The sequence below is a fragment of the Falco biarmicus genome, chromosome 11, assembly GCF_023638135.1.
Source record: "Falco biarmicus isolate bFalBia1 chromosome 11, bFalBia1.pri, whole genome shotgun sequence".
NCBI classification, from domain to species: domain Eukaryota; kingdom Metazoa; phylum Chordata; class Aves; order Falconiformes; family Falconidae; genus Falco; species Falco biarmicus.
This window is the reverse complement of record NC_079298.1, coordinates 28,999,475-29,020,721: the sequence shown is the minus strand read 5'-3', so window position 1 is coordinate 29,020,721 and position 21,247 is coordinate 28,999,475. Positions and strand designations below refer to the sequence as shown.

The 21,247-nt window shown below is 49.2% G+C and overlaps 1 long non-coding RNA gene across 1 annotated transcript in view; it reads left to right on the top strand.

Annotated features, from left to right (window-relative positions):
• Positions 1-11,893: 11,893 nt before the first annotated feature.
• LOC130157190 (uncharacterized) overlaps positions 11,894-21,247 on the top strand; it is a 134,423-nt gene continuing 125,069 nt past the window's right edge. The window contains exon 1 of the long non-coding RNA XR_008824726.1: positions 11,894-12,244. This is a non-coding gene — a long non-coding RNA (uncharacterized LOC130157190). The remainder of the gene's footprint in view (positions 12,245-21,247) is intronic.

The window sequence follows — 21,247 nt, the reverse complement described above, 5'->3', positions numbered from 1 at the left end:
AGAGTTTTGATGCAGGATGAGGCAAGCTGCATGTGAATTTCTGGTTGATTTTAATTTAAAAAAAAAAAAAGGAGAAGAAAAGCTTGACAGCTTGTTGCTGATTCATCTCTCCAGGTAACACAGAGAGTCAAATGTTCCATTCCCTGTACATGACACAGCCCTGACACAGGAGACATGGGGCTGCAGGCTGTGGTGCAGGAGACCACTGGCAGTGCAACAGTGTCTTCTGCCAGGCAGAGGGGTGAAGAGATGCCAAGTTCCCCAGCCCCCACCTGTGGTATGACGAGCAATGCTGCTTTAGGATCCTACCAGTAGGCACTGATCCGGCCAGGACATCGGCAGTCATGTGAACAGGCACATAGGCTTTCTGTTGTGAGGACTCATGTTTTTTTTGAAAATAAGCTGCACTTTCCTCTGGGTAGCAAAAAGACAAAAAGCTCTAGGTGGAGTAACAAACTCCAACATGCTTTTCTCTGCCTCAGCTGTCTCACCATTCCTCAGCATACTCTGCATGACTCAGCCCTCTGTACAGACAACCAGCTTCTCTCCCCTACTTACAACCCTTCGTAGAGATTTTACATCCCTCTCTCTTTCCCATATTCCACAACCAGTTTCCTTCAACAGCAGCTGAAAAAGCCTCCTTGGCCAGTTTCCTTTTGTCATTGGGAATTCCTCCAGTTCCCCTTTGTCAGGTCATTCTTGGGGAGTGAAAGCCTGCTGGTCCGCTACTACTGAGATGTGCAGCTTGGAAACCTGCACTGGCCAGGGAGTAGCTACCTTTTGAGCCATCTGAATGACTGTCAAAACTGAACTGTGTGTTCTCCTGAGCCCTGTGCTGGGGACGTGCAGTTCTCCTGCCATTGCTAGTGAGGTTCATGTCAACTCAGAGGCAAAAGATTTCAGAAAAAGGCATCAGAGAGGGAGATTTTTCTCTCCTAATTGAAACAGTCTATAGGCCAGCCACCTACGCTGGAGGTGTGATGAACATGAAATTCCCTAAGCAGGGTGCAATCTGTTCATGGCTAGTGCAATTCTCAGCTGTCACGGGGTCAACCAAAAAAATGGTACAAGCTGCCTCATTTCAGCACAGGCTCCGAAGGATGTGCTGACAGAGTGGCTCACTGCCGTTCTCTTTATCTGTGCTCCCTGCTGAGGTTTCTGCGTGGAGAACAGGTATCCAAGATCTGGCTTTCCTTAAAGTCCTGAAAGAGAAATCCAAATCACAGAAGATCAGAAATGCTCCAGCAACAAAAGAGGGTGTAATTTGCTCTAATTCCCTGCTTGGTTTCAATTGGGAAGGACCAGGAGAAATTCAGCATATTCAGTAGATAAATCCCATTGCTGCACTTGGTTTGAATGAGGGCAGGCTAGCTGGCTAGCTTTTAAATAAGCAGCAGATGTGTGCTGTTGCAGCCTTTGCAATGTTCCTTGCTGTTGTGCTCTGAAATTGGTACAATTAGACCACTAACTATTGAGTGGTCCTGCCAGGTTGTGTGCGGCTGTTGTGCATGTGCTGCTTTGCCACTAAGAGCTAATGTAAGGCTTGGATGTGGCAGGGAGTTATTGTGGCGTAGCCAGCTATGTCTGTTAGCAGAGCTGTGGCCCTAGCAAACATGGTATTGCTGTCAGGGCTGTTGAAGTTTGGGGGTGGAGGGGCGTTTCTGCCTCCTGCTTGCAGCTGCACTTTCTTGTTTTTCTGTGCTGCCAAGGACTTGAGCGAAGAGCTTTGGGAGGGCTCCTCTACCGCCCTGCTGTGTGAGTTTGCTGCAAGGGTAGGGAATTACCTTTTTGAAGGTTTGCTTGAAACTCCCCACTTGCATCCTAGAGAGACCCTGCTTGCTGTGCTGGAGGATGTGACTCAGGCAAGGCTATTAGAAAGAAGAGGATGGTAACTTCTTGATTCAGCTCAAACCACCCTTAGGTACCATCTCCCTGCCCCTGAAGCATTTATTTTGTCTTCACATGCATTTTATTCTGCACAGAGAGGAGTTAAGTGGTAAGACATAGTGTGATCCATCTGTCAGTCTATGCTTCCGCGTAGGCATTATACCTAGTGTCCTCCCAATCACAGATTAAGCATGTTTCAGACCTGGCAGGATTATCTATGCCATGCTACAAGAGGAGCACCAGTGCTGTGCACTGGGCCTTCAGATGTGTAACTTGCATTTAGATGCCAATGTAACTTGCTGCTCAGAGTGATCCCTGCTCCAAGAGTGCACACAGGATGGAAAAGATACAGAGATGGTTCTCCAGTCTGGGATAAAAACCCGGGGAAGCCTGTCCTCAATGCCTCTCCCAGCATGTATCAGTGCAATGAAGGCTAGTGACATCGTCTGCTTAGGGTGCCAAGGAAAACCATGCCACAGAACTCCTCCTCACTTCCCCTTGTGCTTAGTAATGTAATTAGAAAGGCTTCTAGTTGCAGGTGTAGCAAAAGCCATCCTGTAGGTCTTGTAATTGCTGTGGATTTTGTGATTTCTACTTTGTTAGCTCATCAGACAGGCTGAGGAGAGAAACAGAGAACATGGGAGAACCTGAAAATGGACTTGGCATTTTGCACTGAGGGGCAGGGGCAAGCCTTGTCCTGGCAGTGAACAGAACACCAACAGCACCCGTCCCTGCTGGCACCAGGCTCTTCGCTGAGGGCTGGTGGTGGCCACAAGTGGCACCGAGCACTAAGAGCTTCTTCCTCCATCCACTGATTGGTCTTTCCTGCAGGGCCCTGGCCTGAAAGGTCTGACAAGCATTCCATCCAGAATTGTTCTCCCCACCACTATCCTTTGTCTTTATGCAGACAAAGTAAACAAAAATCCAGTCCTGTTACTTGGAGAGAGCTGGAGGATACACCAAGGGGACGAAGTAAGAGGACATGGGGACACTGTGGCAGGCGTAAAGGCTGCCGTGCTCAAGACTGCTGTTTGGGACTGTTGGGGCTGAATGCAGAGCAAACCAAAAGCTGTACAACCACTGAATTCTTTGAAAAACAAATCCTAAAATTGGCACTTGGTAGCAGCGCTTTCATTTCTCTGCGTTTCAGCTCATTGCCTGTAAACCATACTTAGCACCTAACTTTACAGGACACCGAGAAGAAAAGCTTGCTAATTTCTCCGCAGTGCTCATATTGGGGTTATGATCAGTGTCAAAAGCGCATAAGGAAATGGTGACAGTGGTGAACTTCTCCCTTCCACCAGACCACAGCCCAGTCGAAACAGCACACTGAGCCCTCCAGAGAGACAATAGGGTTATACGCACAAGGGACATGGCTTAAAGAAAAGAAACTAACCTTTATTATCTTAAATCACTGACTCTCCAAGAACCTCACTTAGACAAGCGTTGCTTCTTTGTACAGCCTTTTTGGGAAGTTTGACCTCTTGTGACCAAATTGCTCTCCTGGTTTTTTTTTTCATGTGTCTGTTTTCTAGTGATTTGTACTTGGTACCACTGCTGACCACTTTGCTTTTGCTTCCAGGGTGTGAAAACCTCTTGCAGAACCATTGAATTGCTTGTTAGCAGTATGCTTCATGTAACCGGTTTGGAAATTCAGTCTCTTTAACACTTTTGCTCCTCTCATTCTTTACCTCTAATTTCCTCTGTGAACTAAAGAGGAAAAAAAAAAAGAAAGATGCTGCCCCCCGTAGCCCTAGTTTTAAAAAGTGTCATTTCCTGTGGTCTCGAAGGCCACAGAAATGTGAACCTGAAGTACCTTTGTGCTCTCTTGCTGAGTGTAAAAGGGAGCAGGTAGGTGGCAAAGCCCCAGGCTGACTTCCAGTAAACCCCCAGCCTTGCATGGGGCTGCCCAGTCAGCAGGGCAGTTGGGAGTTCCTCCTTCCTCATGCCACTGTGTGGGGTTGTGGTCTCCAAAGGCTCTGTCAGCACTGCAAATGTGTCTCTGCTGGAGATGCAGCTGGAAATGCTTTTTCTGCCCTCTCAGTGTCCCTGTGTGCTGAACAGGGCCAGTGACTTACCTCTCTGGGGCCAGTGGAGCTGACCCATGCATGAAGTACTTGGACTCTCACCTGGAATATGCTATAGAACATGCTAGGTGAATACTCCACGCACCTCTGAATGCTTGAAATTTAAATAATGCTTGGTCCTTGTGGTGGGTTGACCCTGACCAGCTCCCCGATGGCTGCCCAGCAGCTGTCACCCCCCCTTCCTCGACAGGGCAGAGGGAGAAAACGGGGTGGAAAGTCAAAATAAACACAGGTAGGACACTTACTAGTTACCCTCATTGCCAAAATATGCTAAATCTAGGGAAACTAATTTATTGCCATTTGAAAGTGGTTTGGATAGTGAGAAACAAAGACAAAGCAACACCTTCCACTCACTCCTTCATCCCCCCCCCCCCCCCAGCTTCACACCATTCCCAACTCCTCTGGTGGTCCCCTTCTGGCCCCAGGCAGCACAGGGGGATGGCGAATGGTGGCTGTGGCCACTCCATAACAGTTCCTCCCACAGTTTTCCTCTGCCATGGCATGGGTTCTTCCATGGGCTGCAGTCCTACCCGCTCCTGCCTTATCCCCGCAGGGCCGCAGGAGATCCCTGCTGCGGCGTCTGGAGCACCTCCCCGCTCCTCCTCCTCTGTCCTCGCCGTCGCAGGGCTGTTTGGCACACTTTTCCCCCTCACTCCTCACTGCCGGGCAGTGGTTTTTCCCCTTTCTTGAGCACGTTCTCCCAGAGGCACGGCCAGCCTCGGCGGGAGCCCGGCTGCGGCTGTGAGGGGCTGGAACCGGCTGCATCCGGCTGCGGGCCCCCGGCTCACCTCACAGACACCCGCCGCCGCCGCCTGCGCATGGCTGCCTGTGTCCTGCTGCGGCCGGTGCTTGGAAGACTGGGAAAGCAGCAGCATGGCTCGGGAAAGGTGTTAAGAAGAAGAAAGGTGTTAACGTGTTCACGTGCTGGAGCTGGGGCTTTTTCTCTGAGCAACGGCCTGTATCAGCCATGGCGGGGTGGGCAGCGCGCAGGACCTGGGGGTGGCTGCGGAGGGCGGGAGACATGGTAGCGCAGGTACAGCGACGGACTTGTGAGGAGATGGCTGTGGCCGGGGTGTTAGAAATGACTAATGGCTGCAGTCTGTGTGGGAAGACAGTAATTATTAATTAGTAAGTACTATCTGTGTCTATGGAAAGATTCTCCCACCCCTTCAACAGAGCAAACCCAAACGACACACAAATTGCAGCCAGCCATGGAGCAGATGTCCTGCCTTGCTGACAGTTTCACGCAAAGCATTTTGGGTTTCCATTTGGAAGGAAATGGAATATAATCATATCATAACCATGACGTAATACTTTTATTTCCGGTGTTTGCTAGTTCACTACTACCAAGCTTAAAGCCAGGAGGCCTGGAGGGCTTTGTGCGGAGGACCCCTGTTTGTTTTGCTGGACTGAACCAGGTCTGGGTGCAGGTGTTGAGCATGGGCCAGTGGTCTGATGGCTGTCATATTCTGCAGAAGATGGCCATAGCCAAGTGGCACACTGCCTCATGGAGCCCTGCTAGAAAGTTCATTTCCCAGCTGTTGCATAGGGTATTGCTGCCCCTTTTTGTATCTTGATGTCCCAGGAAGGCTTATCCTCAGACTAAGCTTTTCGCATCAGGGACATGACAAGACAGTTCACTTGTGCTTTACTTACTGCTGGGCCTTCTTCATCACAGCCAGTTTCCCCTTTCAAAGCAGAAAACTTTGGAGCTGGGAACAGTTACTCCTTTGTCACTCAGAGTAACGTATGTTTGATCCCCAGGCAGTACTTTCCCACGCAGTCTTTGCTGGAGGCTGAAATCTGTAGCTGTGGTTTGCACTCTGCATTGTGTTGTTCTTTGCTCTTTATTTCTGGTTGCATTTATTCGATGCCTTTCTAAGTGACTTAATGATTCTTATTGTTATCTGTTTTGATGATTTATATGTTTCTTGTCAGCATTTAGTGCACTTTGATGTATGGTGACATCATGGGGTATGTATGTGCACATCTACAAGTGTTACCGAGGTCCTTTCAGCAATCTGTGATGACTCACATTTTTCATGTTATCATTTTTTTTGTTTTTCCTTCACCATTGTTAATGTTTTCATGAACTCAATTCTAGGATGTACTCTATTTTAAAGTTCCCTCCGAGGGAGACACTCACTTTAATATTAAGACATTGGAATAAGTAGCTGGCGATGCTAAAGATGAGGGGAGTGTGAGTTTGATTGGAGATGGCAGTGCCTGTGGTAAGCAAAAAATAGCTTGAATTCAGACCACTGTCAGGTGGCAGCCAATTGTGTGTGTATGCATGTGGGTGAATCATAGAATGGTTTGGGTTGGAAAGGGCCTTGAAGGTCATCTAGTTCCAGCCCCCTGCCCTGGGCAGGGACACCTTCCACCAGACCAGGTTGCTCTAAGCCCCATCCAACCTGGCCTTGAACATTTCCAGGGATGGGACATCCACAGCTTCTCTGGGAAACCTGTGCCGGTGTCTCACCACCCTCGCTGTGAAGAATTTCTTCCACCCTCGCTGTAAAGAATTTCTTCCTTATATCTAATCTAAATCTCCGCTCTTTCAGCCATGTACCTCTGTGCCTAAAGCAGATACTTTACCTCTAAAGGCAGCTTCTCTCCACACAGTTTGCACAGCATGTGGCTCTGTGCCCAGGCAGAGGAGGGTACACGACTGGTGATGGAGGGGGCGAAACATGATGGAGTGAGGAGCTGTGGTTTTCTCTGAAGGGCTGGGGCAGTGGCTGGTGAAGCTGAAGAGTGCAGGACAGGCTGCAAGCAGCAGCAGGAAACAGCTTCTTGCATTTGGGAGGATCTCCTGCTAGTGCACCCCAGGCCTCCTTGCTCTGGGACAGAAAGCATGAGCAAATAGTTACAAATGCACCAAAAGGAGCACTGCTGATGAAGAAAATGCGAGGCAGAGTGGCTAATCTTGTATCATTTGTCCCACCCAGATATGACTATGCTTCGGTGCTGGGGTGGGGCATGGGGGGAAGAGCTGGTCTGTAAAAATACTTAAGATACCTTGTAAGCAAGTTTATAGCCTCTTTCTCTTTTGCTGCAGAACTTTGCTTTGCTGCCATGAGGTGGGACCAGGACAGCTGAGGAAGATGAACAGCACAGTGGCTGTGTCTGTAAGATTTCAGGACCTGGCAGGGAAGTGACTTGGGTGAGCAGCCAGGAGATGTGTTTGGGAGGGAGGTTAGGGCACGTGGCTGCCACGGCAAGTGCTGGGGAGTGGGAAATGCCCTGAACTCCTTGCCTGAAGACAGGAGCTGGGTAAGGGTAGGTATAGGGGCTGACAACACAGGTGGGTGGAAATATATTTGGGCCCCTCAAATTCCGCTCAGATGAGCAGAGTCCATCCTTTAGCTTCATAAGGACATTAGATTCACAGATATAATCTCTGTTGTCTCAGAGCCTGGTATCTTGGGGACACCGGTCTGAATTGACTCAGTATTCTCAGTATGCAGTTTGTGAGTAAGGGCATGGTTACAGAGACATTTTCAGCTGAAGGGGAGCAGCGGAGAGGAAAGGTGTGGCTGGTGGCTTGGGGGATCAGGATTTGGTTGGACATTGGCATACTGAATGAAGCCACAGGTCTTCCAACAACGTGAAAAAGTTCTTTGGTAGCACAAGGAAAGCTGAACAACAGGTCGCAGCTGTAAGCAGGGCAGGTCCAGCTCCCTGGCACGTGCACCATTAACACTCAGCTAAGCCAGTATCCCTGTGTCCTTCGTGTGCTCCTCGGCTTTGCCATGCAGTGCTGCCAGGAGGGCTTGTGGTCTGTGACGTTAGCACCCTCACCTGCCAGGGCAGCATGGCATTGTGAGAGAGTGGTGTGATACTTCCAAAACAGCCTGGAGACAGCAAGGCCCACAGGTGATTCATAAATATTTGCATTCTGCAAGTGACTCTTCTACTGGGACGGGTGAATCACATCTGGTGGTAGTGAGGGCTTGGTGAGGAGGTAAGGCCCTTCTTTCCACGAAGGCCAGTGGACAGCTCTGGAACCATGGCCTGGGCTGAGCTGAGGACATTTTGGTAAGTCCTTCCTCCCCACTGTTAAGCAAGGTGCCAGCCAAATCCTGCAGCAGTGTCCATTCCCCATGACCAGATGAATGCTTGGGATGGTGCTCAGGGTGTGCAGCAGTGCCACCTGGCACCTGTGACGGAGGCTCCCCCCACGCTGCTGGAGGCTGGTGTATTGCTCGCTCTGGAAAAGTCCTGTGTCTCCTACAGAGCCATGGTGACTGCCCGCGCTGCCCTCTCTGCCAGGTGGGAGGTGATGCTCAGACATTTCCATGATGCTTGGGCGGGGGCAGGAAGCGCTGATGATCTAAGCTGTGAGGAGACCTTCTTCCCTGAGATTGCTGGTTTTAGCATTGGATGGGTTGTGGGTCCCTGGGGGCCTGAGCAGGGTTAACTAGCGGCTGGCTGGCTGGCAGGCTTGCCATGGGCTTATCTCAATCCCAGAAACGAGGCTTGCCTTGTGGCTGGAATATAAAGCTGATGGCATGGCTTGTGGCTACAGAATGAGGTGTGTTCTCTGCAGAACTTTCAGCCTCCCTTGAAAGGCTCTGAGCTTGGGAGGACACCCCTTAGGAAGACATTCTGGCTCCATGTGGGCCAGGAATTTGGGACTGGGAACTGTAGGGTGGGCTGACACATACCAGCACCCTGCCCTACTTGTTAGCCCTGCCTGGTGCAGGAGGCTGGATGGTGGCTCTCCAGAGAGCCCGTTGCACCTTCTTATCCTATGGCTTGATGCCAGGCCCCAGCTCAGCCCTGAGCTAGAATTGTCCTTCTTCTGTCTGCACTTGGGGTGACACTCTCACGCAGGGAAACCCTCCTCCAGCAGCCAGGGAGGAGGAGAGGATGTGCAGGAGGGGCTGAACAGCTCCTCCACGTTCCAGACACCTTTAGGGTGACAGGCTTGTTCCACCCGTAGGTGCTCTCAGAGTTGGCTGTCCCCTCTGACATCTCTATGGCACCTGGAAGGGAGTGTAACAGCAGCAATTGTGATAAACAGCTTGGGGCTTATTAGAACAGCAGATACAAACAGAAAAATGCTTCTTTATTTTGTGTAAACACAGCTACAGGAAATTGAGCTACCTTGGGCAGGAAGCAGAGGTTACTGAGGCCAGGGACAGGACAGCCAGCGGGAGTTTTGCATGCTTCTGGCAGTGATCTTGATCCACAGCTGCTCCAAAAAATTGTCCCTATCTTAATTTCCTGATGGGATCTTAGGAACCTCAAAGGACTTTAGTGAGGGGGAGCAGGGATGTTGCACCTGTAGCCTGAGAGAGAATCTACTTTGCTGTGTGTCCTGTGCCTCCCAGCCATGGTTGGATGAGCACTCTCAGGAAACGCTCCTCAGGGAAGGAGCTGAAGTCAGGACAGGTTATGAATTGCTGTGATTAAATATATATGGAGGCCTTGAAGACTGGGGCACGGAGGCTTTAAGGGCACAATTTAAATGAATACTCTGCTTTACACATGCAGATCTGCAGACTTGTCAATATACAGACTTCGGATGCAGATACCAAACATGACTGTGTCAAAGCGAGTTTTGGCTAAAACACACCTGGATTGCTTTGAGAATGTTAAATGGGAAGCTGAGTTCAGAGCAATCTTAAAAGCAAAGTCCTTTTGCTTTTTGGACTCCGTCAACTGCTTATTTAGATCTTAATCTGCTCTAAGCAGCTGACGGAGTCCAAGGAAGTTAGAGGTGGCTATTGACAGGATTGTATTATCGAGATTATTCACCAGCTAGACATAATGATGTTACTTCCAGCTGGATCTCTGAAGAGCTTTAGGTAAACAAGGTAGTATTTAAGTTCTTTGGGACTGGAGCTTTCCCAATTCTTCTGAAGATTTGTCACATAGGTCTCTTGGGACCAGTGTGGGCTGACTGTGATATGAAGCATTTCAAATTGAAGGGTTTAGATTGGCTCATCAGCAAAGTGCTCAGTATTGATGTGAAAGCAAAGGGCTGGAGTGCGTGGAAGGGGCATCCTATGATACCTCTTCACTGGATATAGTTTGCAGCCTTCCATGGTTCTTCCTCCACCCTTGATAAGCTGACTGAGACATCCTTACCAAGAGATGGATTACTACTGTCTTCATTGCTAAACATGCAAAAAAATGTCCTGAAGAGTCAAGCATTTATAACAAAACTGTCATAGGCTTGGAAAAGACTGTATCATTTGGATAAGAAGAATTTACTGGGAGAAGTAGAAAGAAGTGAGAAAGAAGAGTGTATTTGGTTTGTGTAGCAAGGTTGGGGGGTGTGTGTGTGAGAGGGGGTGGTTACATATGTGGCTTCTGTAAGAAGCTGCTAGAAGCTTCCCCTATGTCTGATGGAAGCAATGCCAGCTGGCTTCAAGACAGACCCGCTGCTGGCCAAGGCCGAGTCCATCAGCAATGGTGGTAGTGCCTCTGTGACAACATATTTAAGAAAAGGGAGAAAAAAACACACACTGCAGCTGGAGAAGAGAGGAGTGAAAATATGTGAGAGCAACAACTCTGCAGACTCCAAGGTCAGTGAAGAAGGAGGGCAGGAGGTGCTCCAGGTGCTGGAGCAGAATTCCCATGCAGCTTGTGGCAAAGCCCATGGTGAGGCAGGCTGTCCCCCTGCAGCCTGTCAAGATCCACAGTGGAGCAGATATCCACCTGCAGCCTGTGGAGGACTCCACACCAGAGCAGGCTGTGACCCTGTGGGAAGCCCATACTGGAGCAGGCTCCTGGCAGGACCTCTGGATCTATGGAGAGAGAAGCCTGTGCTCTAAGTAACTCCTTGTGGCTCACCTGTGGCAGGTAACAGAAAAGTCTTTCAGCTGACAGAGGAGCAGAGACCAAAGGCAGCAGTGACTGATTTTCATCCCTCCTACCTCTTAGCCCATTTTTTAGCATCTACCTTGTAATGAGATTGCAACCTTAACCATAGGACTTAATGAATTGCTGAGAAGAAATTAAATTCTGACTCATAACTACCATTCCTGGGGAAAAAAATACAGTAAGTTTTTTCCCTTAGTGGAGAAAGGCTTGAAATCCACTAGTGAAAAATAGCCTATTCTGGGTGAAAATTTAAACACGTAGTTTGCACAGGGATGTGTGATTAACCTGAGGAATTCTGATTTGAAGCATCCTCACACCTGTGTGAAGAACAAGGTTCAGCCAAAGGTTAATTGGCTGAATTGGGCAAATTACTTCAAGCATGGTAAAGGTGGGTGGGGCCTAATTTAGTTGTGTTGTGATGGCTGGGAGGTAGAGGCTGTGTGCTCTTCTACCTTCATGCTTTAAACTCTTGCAGCTTGATGTAGCTGCATAGGCCTAGGGTATTACCACTGACTTGGGTTTTGCTGTATGTGTTTGAAAGCAGCTTGGCACTAATTAATCTCTGGTAGCTGAGAAAGTACTTCAAAAGGAGAAGCTTGGGTTCTTAATAATCCACCAAATAACCATTATTTGGTAGTGCCAGAGAGTGGACAGAGGCTGGGGGGCCTTTGGTTTGACCCAGCAGGTGGTGCAGTGCTGTATAGTTATTGCATCCTTGGTATAACTGCTTGGGACCATGTTTCTGGTGATCCTTTGGGACAATTGGTAGTACAGGGGCTGGAGAAATGCTGAGGGCAGCAAAACCCTCTTCAACGTGGATTGCTCTGGTTCCCTCCTGTGTCACTGATACCTGCAGTAGAGGTATTTGTGCACCTTGGCTCTTAAAATCTCAAGTCTCATCTATGCTGCTTAGCTGTGAAAGCTGTGCCTCTGTGACCTTGGCTCATGTGCAGCTCCATATGACCCTACTAGCAGGCCTTTGAAACCTGTGGGTCTTCAGTCATGAAAAATATTCTTCTGTGGTCATACACCAAAATATGAACCTTAAATCCTGTGTGTGTTTTTCACACAGGAAAATGCAGTCAAAGGAAAGAGAGTGAGACCCGGCTAACCAGCAGTCACACAGGGATCAAAAAGTGTTTACAAGAAAGGAAACCACCTGTGAAATCAGTCTTGATGATTTTACCTGACTGGATCTGTGCTCCCTTCATGCAGTTCTGAGCACCAGCTCTCCCTCAGGTTGTTGCCTGACATGTAAGAGCCAAAGTGACTAAAGAGGCATGTGTGAGGCTGCCCCTCAGCATCTGGCACCTCAACCTGAGTGTTCCCAGCTCTCCTGCCATAAACCCACTGGTGCAGACTGGAGCGCACTGGATTGGAGCAGAACAACTGCCTTCACTGGATGGAGCTGGCTGTGGACACTGCTGTGCAAGGTAAGGGGGAAGAGGGACTTTGCAGCCTTATGATGTGGAAGGGGTCCTGCTCCAAGGTTGGCGATGGATGCCTTGCCTGGGGTGGGTTTGAGTCCAAGAGCAGTGCTGGGGGACATCTCTATGCAGTTTATTTCACACTCTCTCAGGCACTGTTTGATCTGAAGCAAGTACAAATGCTTCCCCTCTGAAAGCTGATCTGGTGAGATAAGGTACTATCAGTAGGTATTTCCATTAGACTTAAAAGAAAATAACCCCTTTTCCACCACCACACTGGTTCCATGTCTGGGTGGAGGGAGAGCAGCTCTACCCACTCAGCCCTCCTGCCTCCTCTGAAGACCAGTGCTGATCCAGGGTCTAGCAGCAAAGAGGCCATTTGCTCTAACCCAGGACTTCTCTGCACTCTGGGAGCCTGCACAGAAAAGAGAGCAGCAGCAGCAGGGTTCAGAACAAATGGGTGTGTACTGGTGCTCCAGAGTTAGCTGGCAGCAGCCCGTGTATAAAGGGGTCTTTTAACTCCCTCTGCGCCTTGTCTTCTTGCCCTGTTGTGCCTCAGCTGAGTGTGTTTCTAGCCTTCTCCTCTGTGCAGTGGGGCCGGAAAATGGCCAAAAAAAAAGAAACTGTGTGTGTATATTGATTAACTGTGTTGAGGGATTGAAATACAAAACCCTCTTTATTGCTTATTTTAATTTTGTTTGTAACTATCACGTACTCCCCTCTGGTTTGTTTGAATGGCAAAGGCTGAGCATCTTCCTGCCAGGGACCTCAAAGCTGTGCCCAGAGTGAGGCCCTCCTGCTGTAGCACCTATGTAAAATCGCCTTGTCTGGAACTGTTGGGTGAGGCTGGAAGGCGGGAGTTCTCCTTTCCTAAGTCCGGGAAGGTTTTTGAAAGGTTTTGAGTGAGGAGGTTTCATTCCTTGCAGTGCCTCTCCATCCTGTAATGCCTCATGTTGTCATCCATGCAGTAGTGATGCAGTATGGGCAAGCAGAGACTTTTGTCTCAGAGTTGTTACTTTTTATGTATGAAATGAGCTGCTTCTAAATAAGTGGGAGAAATACTGTTCCTCTTTTCAAAGCCCTTTTGTCCTGCTCTAAATTCCCTGATTAGGCAAAAGCATTGCAACTGCCCAGGCTTATTCATTTGGCCTTCTGCTGAGGGACGCATGTTTGTCACCAGGTCTGAGACAACAAGATGTTTCTTATTTCCCAGCTAGCAGTCTTCTGTTCATTCAAGTATTTGTTTGAAAACCATGTTGGTGGCTTACTTCCCCATATTGGCTGGTAAAGGAAGTTGATTTTTCAAATCCCTTGCAAAATCATCCCCAAAGATACAAGACATTTGTGCTAGCTGGAACTCTGTTGTTAGGACAAGAACATTCTCATGATGCCTTTTCTTCCAAGGTTTTACACCATGTTTCTGACTTTAGTATGTTTATTTGTAGAATGGCTAATTCTGTGAGCATTGCTCCTTGTGAAAATGCTGCCACCCGCCTGGGCAGCAGGTATGGAGTGGTGAGGAAAGCTAGCCCTTGTTAACTCTTGCGTGCCTTGGGCTTTATTACTGTGCTTATGGCTTTGTTCTGGGTGGGATGAAAGGTGCGTTGGTATTGGGTAGTGTAGAGGTTTGTGCTACAGAGCTGTCCTGGGAAGGGTTTTTTGCTCTTCCTGAATGGTTAGTCTCCAGCATCCGCAGAGTGAGGAGGGGCTGATGAGGAGGCCTTTGTCTGTGGGTGTGTGGAGGAGCAAATGGGAGAGCTGTGCCTGAAAGGAGGTACAGCCCTTTTCTCCTCTTGTGTGGGAACTGTATCTTAGGCCTGGGAGCAGCCCAGCAGTGAGAAAAGCTGTGCCCTGGGAGGGCAAGGATACAGAGAAAAGTTGTACCAGTAAGGCATGAGTCAGTCCCTGTGGCTCTGTCTCATCCTGCCTTCCAAAGGGGCATGTATCAGGTGAGGCCAGTCCCTCTGCTATTGGTTCTGCTGGCTGAGAGAGAGTTGCTGTCAAGAGCGTGGGGGAATGAATATTGCCCTCCTAGCAGGCAGGCAGCTCATCTGGGTGGCGTCGTCTGCCTGCCCAGAGCCTCCTGTGCCCTCGCTGCCCAAAGTGGCACCTGGCGTAAGAAACCTCCCCAGTTTATCCTGCCCTGGGCTGAAGGCTGCCGAGAGGTCAAGTCTGGTATTGGGTGAAGTCCCTAGAGGAGCGTACAGAGAGGGCTTCCTGGGTGGTAGGCAGAGAGGAAGGGCAGTAAATATGTATGGAAGCAGAGCAGAAATGCTAATGGCAGGGCAGCATGGCACTGGAGCAGACCAAAGAGCTCTGAATTCTGGGATGTAAGCACAGTGTTTATCAGCCATGGCACAGGGGAGGGCAGAGGTGCACGCAGTTCTGCACATTGGTGTCATGAATGTTATACGTACCCAAATAAGTAGGAAAAATACTATCTTCCTGATGATTCTGCCTGCCCCCATAATCACTTGCATCTGCATTGTTTTTACCCTGCCTACACATTTTGGCTGCTCCAATAAGCACATGAAGAAACCACCATCCCACTGCTGAGTGACTCACCCTGTCACCCCTCCAGGAAACCAAGAGATAATCTCACTATGGCTGATAACGACAACTCCTTCTTAGCTTCACAGGTGGTTGGACACGGCTGCCTGTAGCAGCTCCAGGGGCAACCCCACCTCCTCAAATTCAAATGAGCTCTGGAGATCAAAGAGCTGAGGCTCCTCAGCTGCAACCTGGGACTGGGTCACCTTTACACAGAGCAGATGGGGACTCCCGGGGGTGGCATTTCTCTTTCCTGCTTTGCACTAGGCTGCCCTTTGAGGTTGCCTGCTTTTTGCCCTGCTCTGTCTTGTACTCCAACCCTTTCCTCTGTGGTAGCTCTGTGTAGTGCTCTGGCACACGTGGGATGGAGTGCTGATGTTTCTGTGCAAAACAAGGCAAGGATGCCCTAGGTGAAAGCCTGACGGGGGAGTGCAGGCAGGGTGGGAGGAGCAGGGCCTGCAGGAGCAATGAGAAGGGTGTATCACCCTGTGTTGGGATTACATTGGCTTTAAATAAGAACTTCAGAAAACAAGGAGAGTTTGTGGGCCCAGAGTCTAGTATACACACTGCTGCCAGGTCAGTCCTGATACATTGTGACTCTCACTTTTTTTCCTGTAAGATTTCTGCTCTGTTTGGCAAAACAGTGGGTGTTCAGGATTTCTCTTGTCTCTCCTGGATACCTAGATGGTGATGTGTGGCTGCCTGATTGTAAACTGTGTGAACCCTCAGTTGCTCCCATCTGCTCCCCTGGCGCCTCCTGTGTGTGACTACAGGAAGACTAAGCTTACCATCTTCTGGGTATGCTGGGGATGGACAGGCTATGCTCATTTCAAAGTGAAGGGGTAGAAACACAGATAAACCAAGGCTGACGCTGCCTGTTTTGAGTACCAAAGCATCTGTCAGGGTGATGTGTATACTACTTTTAAGCAAGATCTGTCAGTATTCAGCCTTCAGTTTGTTCAAAGACACCTACCTCCATGCAAGTTCAGCACCACCTCTCCATCCCACAAGGGGATGACTGCCAGAAGTCACACTGGTGGTGGAGGAGGACAAGGTTGAAAGCGTTGATGCCTGGGGCATGCCCTGCAGGACATAGCTTTCTCAGCTAGTGGTTTCCCTATAAGACTGGGGACCTTTAAAGTGTGCTGGGCCACAGAGGGAAATACAAATGCTTTAAAGCTGTCAGGCTCCAGGTCCATGTTCTTGTCCACTGAGAAAATGCCTGCAGGACACAGCTGCCCATGGGAGAGCCAAGGCAAGAGCCCTGCACTGGATTGGTGGGCAATGCCTTCGATTGTGCCACACTGTGGGGTTGTGCTTGCTGAAATCACCCAAGCACCGGCTTTCCTGTTATCCCTCAGTGCTTTTTATTTTGGATGTGGGAAGATTTTTGTTGGCAAGATACTGCTTCATGACATCTGCCTTTGCTGTCTTTCCTCATATGGAGAGATGCACAGATGTTTTATCAGATGTGAATCATATGGATTGTGTGCTCTCTTCTCTTGCCATAAGGACTGACCTCTTGAAAATTGCCAGAGCACTGGATTGATCTGGAAGTATTCGGTTTGTGGTGTGGGCTCTCTAAAGCATGTATTTAATTAGCAGTTCTGTGGGACATGCTGATTTTTTATGTGTGTGCACAGTGTCCAGCATGGGGACTCCTTGGTTTTACTTTGACAATGTGAATAAATCATGGTGCTGCTGCATGGTGGCACTGGTGGCGTTTCAGCACAGACTTATAGATACCTGTATAAACCAGGGTTTGACAAGCAGTGGTCTCAGCTGTGGTTTATGAGTTTATTGGCTTATAAACAGCAGAGATGGAGCACAGATTCATACACTGCCATCTCATGCAGTGAGAACAGAAGGGTGGTGGCAAAGGAGGGGGGGCAGATGTGGATCTTATAGCACAGGATGGCGCATGACCAGGAGGTGGCCTGTAGAAGCTTGAGGCCAGGTTAACGCTACCAACTCGCAGGCAGCACCCTGGTGGGACAAGTTCTGTTATTGTGGTCAGGGCTCCCCGCAAGGAGCCCGCACAACCCAGTGAAATCTGTCCCTTGCCAAGAAAGCTTCTTTTGTTTCATGGCAGAAGAGAGGTTTTTGCTTTTTGCCTGCAGTGAGTCCCTCCAGCTGCTGACTTGACTCCACCTCTGTGGCATGGTTTGGTCTCTGCTGTGTAAGAGGTTGGTATAGTTGTACTTCCACTGAGAAGAAGATGCTTTATCAGCTTGCGGTTTCCCTATGAGATGGTCATCAGGCTGTGTATCAAGGAATTTATGTATGCTGGGTCACAGAGGGAAATACAAACTCTTTAAAGCTCCAGGTTCAGGTGGCTCTTTCCACACCATCTTGGCAGCTGCGTCTCTGAGCACAGTGACTGCTTTCAGCAAGGGCTCGCAGGTCTCTTTGCAAAGAGAGGTCAGGATGGTGAGAAGGAGCCCTGCTCCCCCTCGCTCACTGCTGGCAGAGCAATGTGTCTCTCTGCTCCCCAGATCCTCAGGTGTTGGTTGAACCTGTGTCCCACCCCAGAGACCTGCATTTCCCTGCCAAAGCAGCTTGCTTTGCTTTACCTCCTTGCAAGACAGGGTGCTGCCAGTACCAGAGGGCAGCTGCCCACCTGTCTGCTGGGGAGGCTGAGGAGGGGGAAGAGGTTCTCCCAGTGCGTGTCGTCTCGCACAGAGCCACTAGAGGGCAGGGAAGGTCTGTGAAAGGGCAGGGTGGCCTCAGCTTGCTGGAAAGAGCCTGGGGTCAAAGCCTGCACCTGAGGAAGGATCCTGCTCTCTCTTTCCTGAAAAGGTCCTGGAGCCCTGTTCCTCAAATCCCATTCCCTCCTCCCCTCATCTACACAAACTCTTCCTACTCTGCTCTACCCTGCTTTGTCCCTTATTCCAGAGCCACCAGTCCAGGCTAGAGCATGCCTTAGCCTGCCTGGGATGCTCAGCCCTGCAGTAGAGATTTGGGAGACCGCTCCAAGGGACAAGCAGTCTCCCTGCATGGTACATCTGGTGTTTGATGTCTCAGATGTGGGGAATCGAAGGGCTTAGTGGCTGAGCTTGAGTGCAAGCCCCGAACCACAAAATGCATGAGGATAGTGCAAGTCAGAAATTACTTCAGTGTGGTAATGGAGGAGTAGCACATCCTTCTCTTACTGGCTGTGTGGAGAAGTGACAGGAAGTGTCAATGTGCAAAGGGGCTGTGTCTTCTTACAACAGACCATGGTTTAGCCCAACGTAAGGGGCACCAGTGGCCAGGGGGAACTGGCCTGTGAACTACCTGCAGCCGTGCCTGAGCTGTGTGTGTGACACTGGAGCTCTGGGAGCATGACAGGGCTAAGGGGAAGACAGCTACTGCATGTTGTGCTCTTTGTGCTGTGTCATGCCATACATGTGTGAAGTTCCTGAGTTGAGGAACTTCATCAGGAGTATCTGGAGGTGCTCTCTGGCTGGAAGGTGACCTGGTCAAAACTGTGGGTGTTTTCCCAATTCCCAGGAATGAAGATGTGCTCTCAGAAGATGCTCATCAGACCCACGCTCTGTTCCTCACTGCACCAGCTAGCAAAGCCCAGGTTAAAGCAGCCAGAAGCAGAGGGGGGCTGCAGCTGGAAGATGAGTCAAAGGAAGCTGGCATGCTGTGTGTGAGCATCAGAGCCATTGTCTGAGTTTCACCTGGGATGGAGTTAATTTTCTTCTTAGCAGCTGGTGCAGTGCTGAGTTCTGGGTTTGGTGTGAGAGCAATGTGGATAAAGCACTGATGTTTTCAGTTGTTGCTGGGTAATGTTTATATTAAATCAAGGACTTTTCAGTTTCTCGGGCCCTTGCCAGCCAGAGGGATGGAGGGGACGGGACCCAGCCAGGACAGCTGACCTGAACCAGCCAAAGAGGTATTCCATACCATAGGATGTCATACTTGGTATAGAAACTGGGGGGGGGTGTGTGTTAGCCCGGCCCTGTGGATTGTTGCTCAGGGACTGGCTGGGCATTGGTCAGCGGTGGTGACCAGTTGCATTGTATGTCTTTTGTTTTCCTTTCTCCCTTTCCCATTGGATTTTATCCTTTCCCTCTGCCTTTTCATTATAACTGTTGTTGTTATTATTACTATTGTTCTTTTATTTTTATTCTTATTCTGTTTCAGTTATTAAATTGTTCTCATTTCAACCCTCGAGTTTTACATTCCTTTCCAGTTCTTCTCCCCACACCTCTGCATTGGGGGGGAACGAGCCAGAGGCTGCGTGGTGCTTGGTTGCCAGCTGGGGGTTAAACCATGACAGCTGTAGCACGGGTTGTAAATTAGGAAAGGGGGTAATGGGGCAAAACTGTTCCTGTCTCCTGCCCTTACCTTTAAAACAACATTTGTCTCTGGCTTTTCTTGAAGGAAGCTTGGATCCTGCCTACAGATGTCTGTGCCCAGTTAGGCTGTTGCTCAATGGTGTTTATTCCAGGGCCAGCATTTCTGAAGTACAGAGCAGACCATGTGTCTCTTGAGGATCCTCTCTTCCCCCCACCCCCCTTTAATTCCAGTTAGCAAGGTAATCTATTGAAAATTTTTTAAACAGATAGTCACTAAAATGATTGTTTAAATCATGGTACTAGACAAGCTCTGATGTACCCTTTGAGGAAGCCCAAGAATCCACGCTTAACAGAGGACACCACTGCTTGCTCTTGTGTGCTCTTCACTGTTGCACCTGTTTTTTAATTCAGCACACATTCACCAGCTTGTGTAGGGAATGGGAAGGGAAGGGGACTGTATTTCTGTCCTAGGAAAGAAAATATGAGCACCTGCATTTCTGACACAGCTGGGAACAGCATGGAGCCCTGTGAAGGCAGGGCTAAGGCTCAGGTGCTTACCTTGCGGCTGCACTGTGTCAAACCAGGGCTTGCATGCTGTGCCGATGCTGTGGATACATGTATCCTCTGTCAGCTTGGTCACATGAAGTTTTTTTAATAACTTCATAGCTCTAGGGATTGATGTATTCAGAGCTGAACAGTAGTTAATCAGGCTTTTAAATCTTTAAACCCTGGGTTTATTCTGAAGCCAAACAGATGTAACGTTAACACTGTTTGAGCTGTCTGGAAGTACAAGACTGCCTTCTGTAGCCAAAACTAAAAGCAAGAAAAATGGCACCTTCTGCTACAGCCTCCTAACTGGCTAGAGCCAGGCAGGAGTGGGTTGCAGCTTTATGCAGAGTAAGCATGTCAACAGGAGATGGGAGAAGCTGCCTCTTAGAGGACTGGAAGCTTCCAGCCAGTGCTTGGTGCAGCCTTTGGAAAGGCATGAACTGAGGCTCGCTCAGCTCTGAATCTCCGCACAGCACACTGCTGGCAGAGTATCACAAAAGCACTGAGAGTCTGCAATACAGCTGCCTTCTCTGGGAGCTGCCAGTCCGAGGCCTCCTCAGACAGCAGGGATGGAAAACTGCTTCAGTTTCATAGATGCTCTGGGACAGGGTGCCCTCTTCCATCACTGAAAGCGGCGGTTGCTCCACTGCACACAAGCTGAGTGATGAGCAGGCCAGGATTTGTTTCTTGCAGAGCACAACTCTGACATAACGGCAAAGGAGTTCAAAAGCATCTGACCCTTCCTTTTTCAGATTTGCATCTGTGCTTCCTTTTGAGCTTTCTTCTTTGTAGGAAGGTCTGTGTCCAGCACGACACTAGTCTCTGAATTGCTGCCCATGACTCAGCTGGATGCAATTCTAGCTTGTGAAGAAGACAAAGCCAGCAGAAGAAGACAGAACATGGAGAGGAAATAAGGGAAGCTGAGAGCACAGCAAAGAGCCAAGGAGGGAATAAGTATGCAGTGTCCTGCCAGAGATGTATTTTTTTATTCCCAGCTGAGGAGATTTTTTTCAGTAACTGCTGAATGAGAAAGCTGATGCCATAGTCATCAGGGACACATTTGACAGCAACAGGGTCTGTGGTTGCTATCATTGATTGGTATTGACAATTACTGCTCAACTTGGTTTCTCATTTGTGACTGACTATCTGCCTTTGGATTGGGGGTTCCATCTGAACACACACCCTATTTTGTGACATTTTTTCTAATCTTTTGGCTGCTGCCTCTGTAGTGGGGTGCTGTGCAGTTGCCTCTGTTCTGTTTCTCCCCAACAAGCAAATTCTTGGCAGCATGCATGCCACAGCTGCGGGAGACTTGATGTTTCTATGGCCAGACCTAATCACTGCCACAGTGGCAGTCTTGTTAGAGGTGTTGGGTGAGGACTTGAGAACACCACCCAGACTCACAATAACTTGCTGTAAGCCCAGTCTTGTTCTGCCAAATGCGAGTGAGGTGACCTCCATGTGGAAAAGATGATATGGGAAAACACTACCTGGAGGCTTAAGATGAGATCCAGACCTGGAGGCAGGAGAATTTGCATCCACTTTCTGACCTTGTGAGGCCTTCCCAACTGTGTTAACAGAAGTTCTGTAACTAGCCTCTAAGCTTGTGGCAATGCCTAGC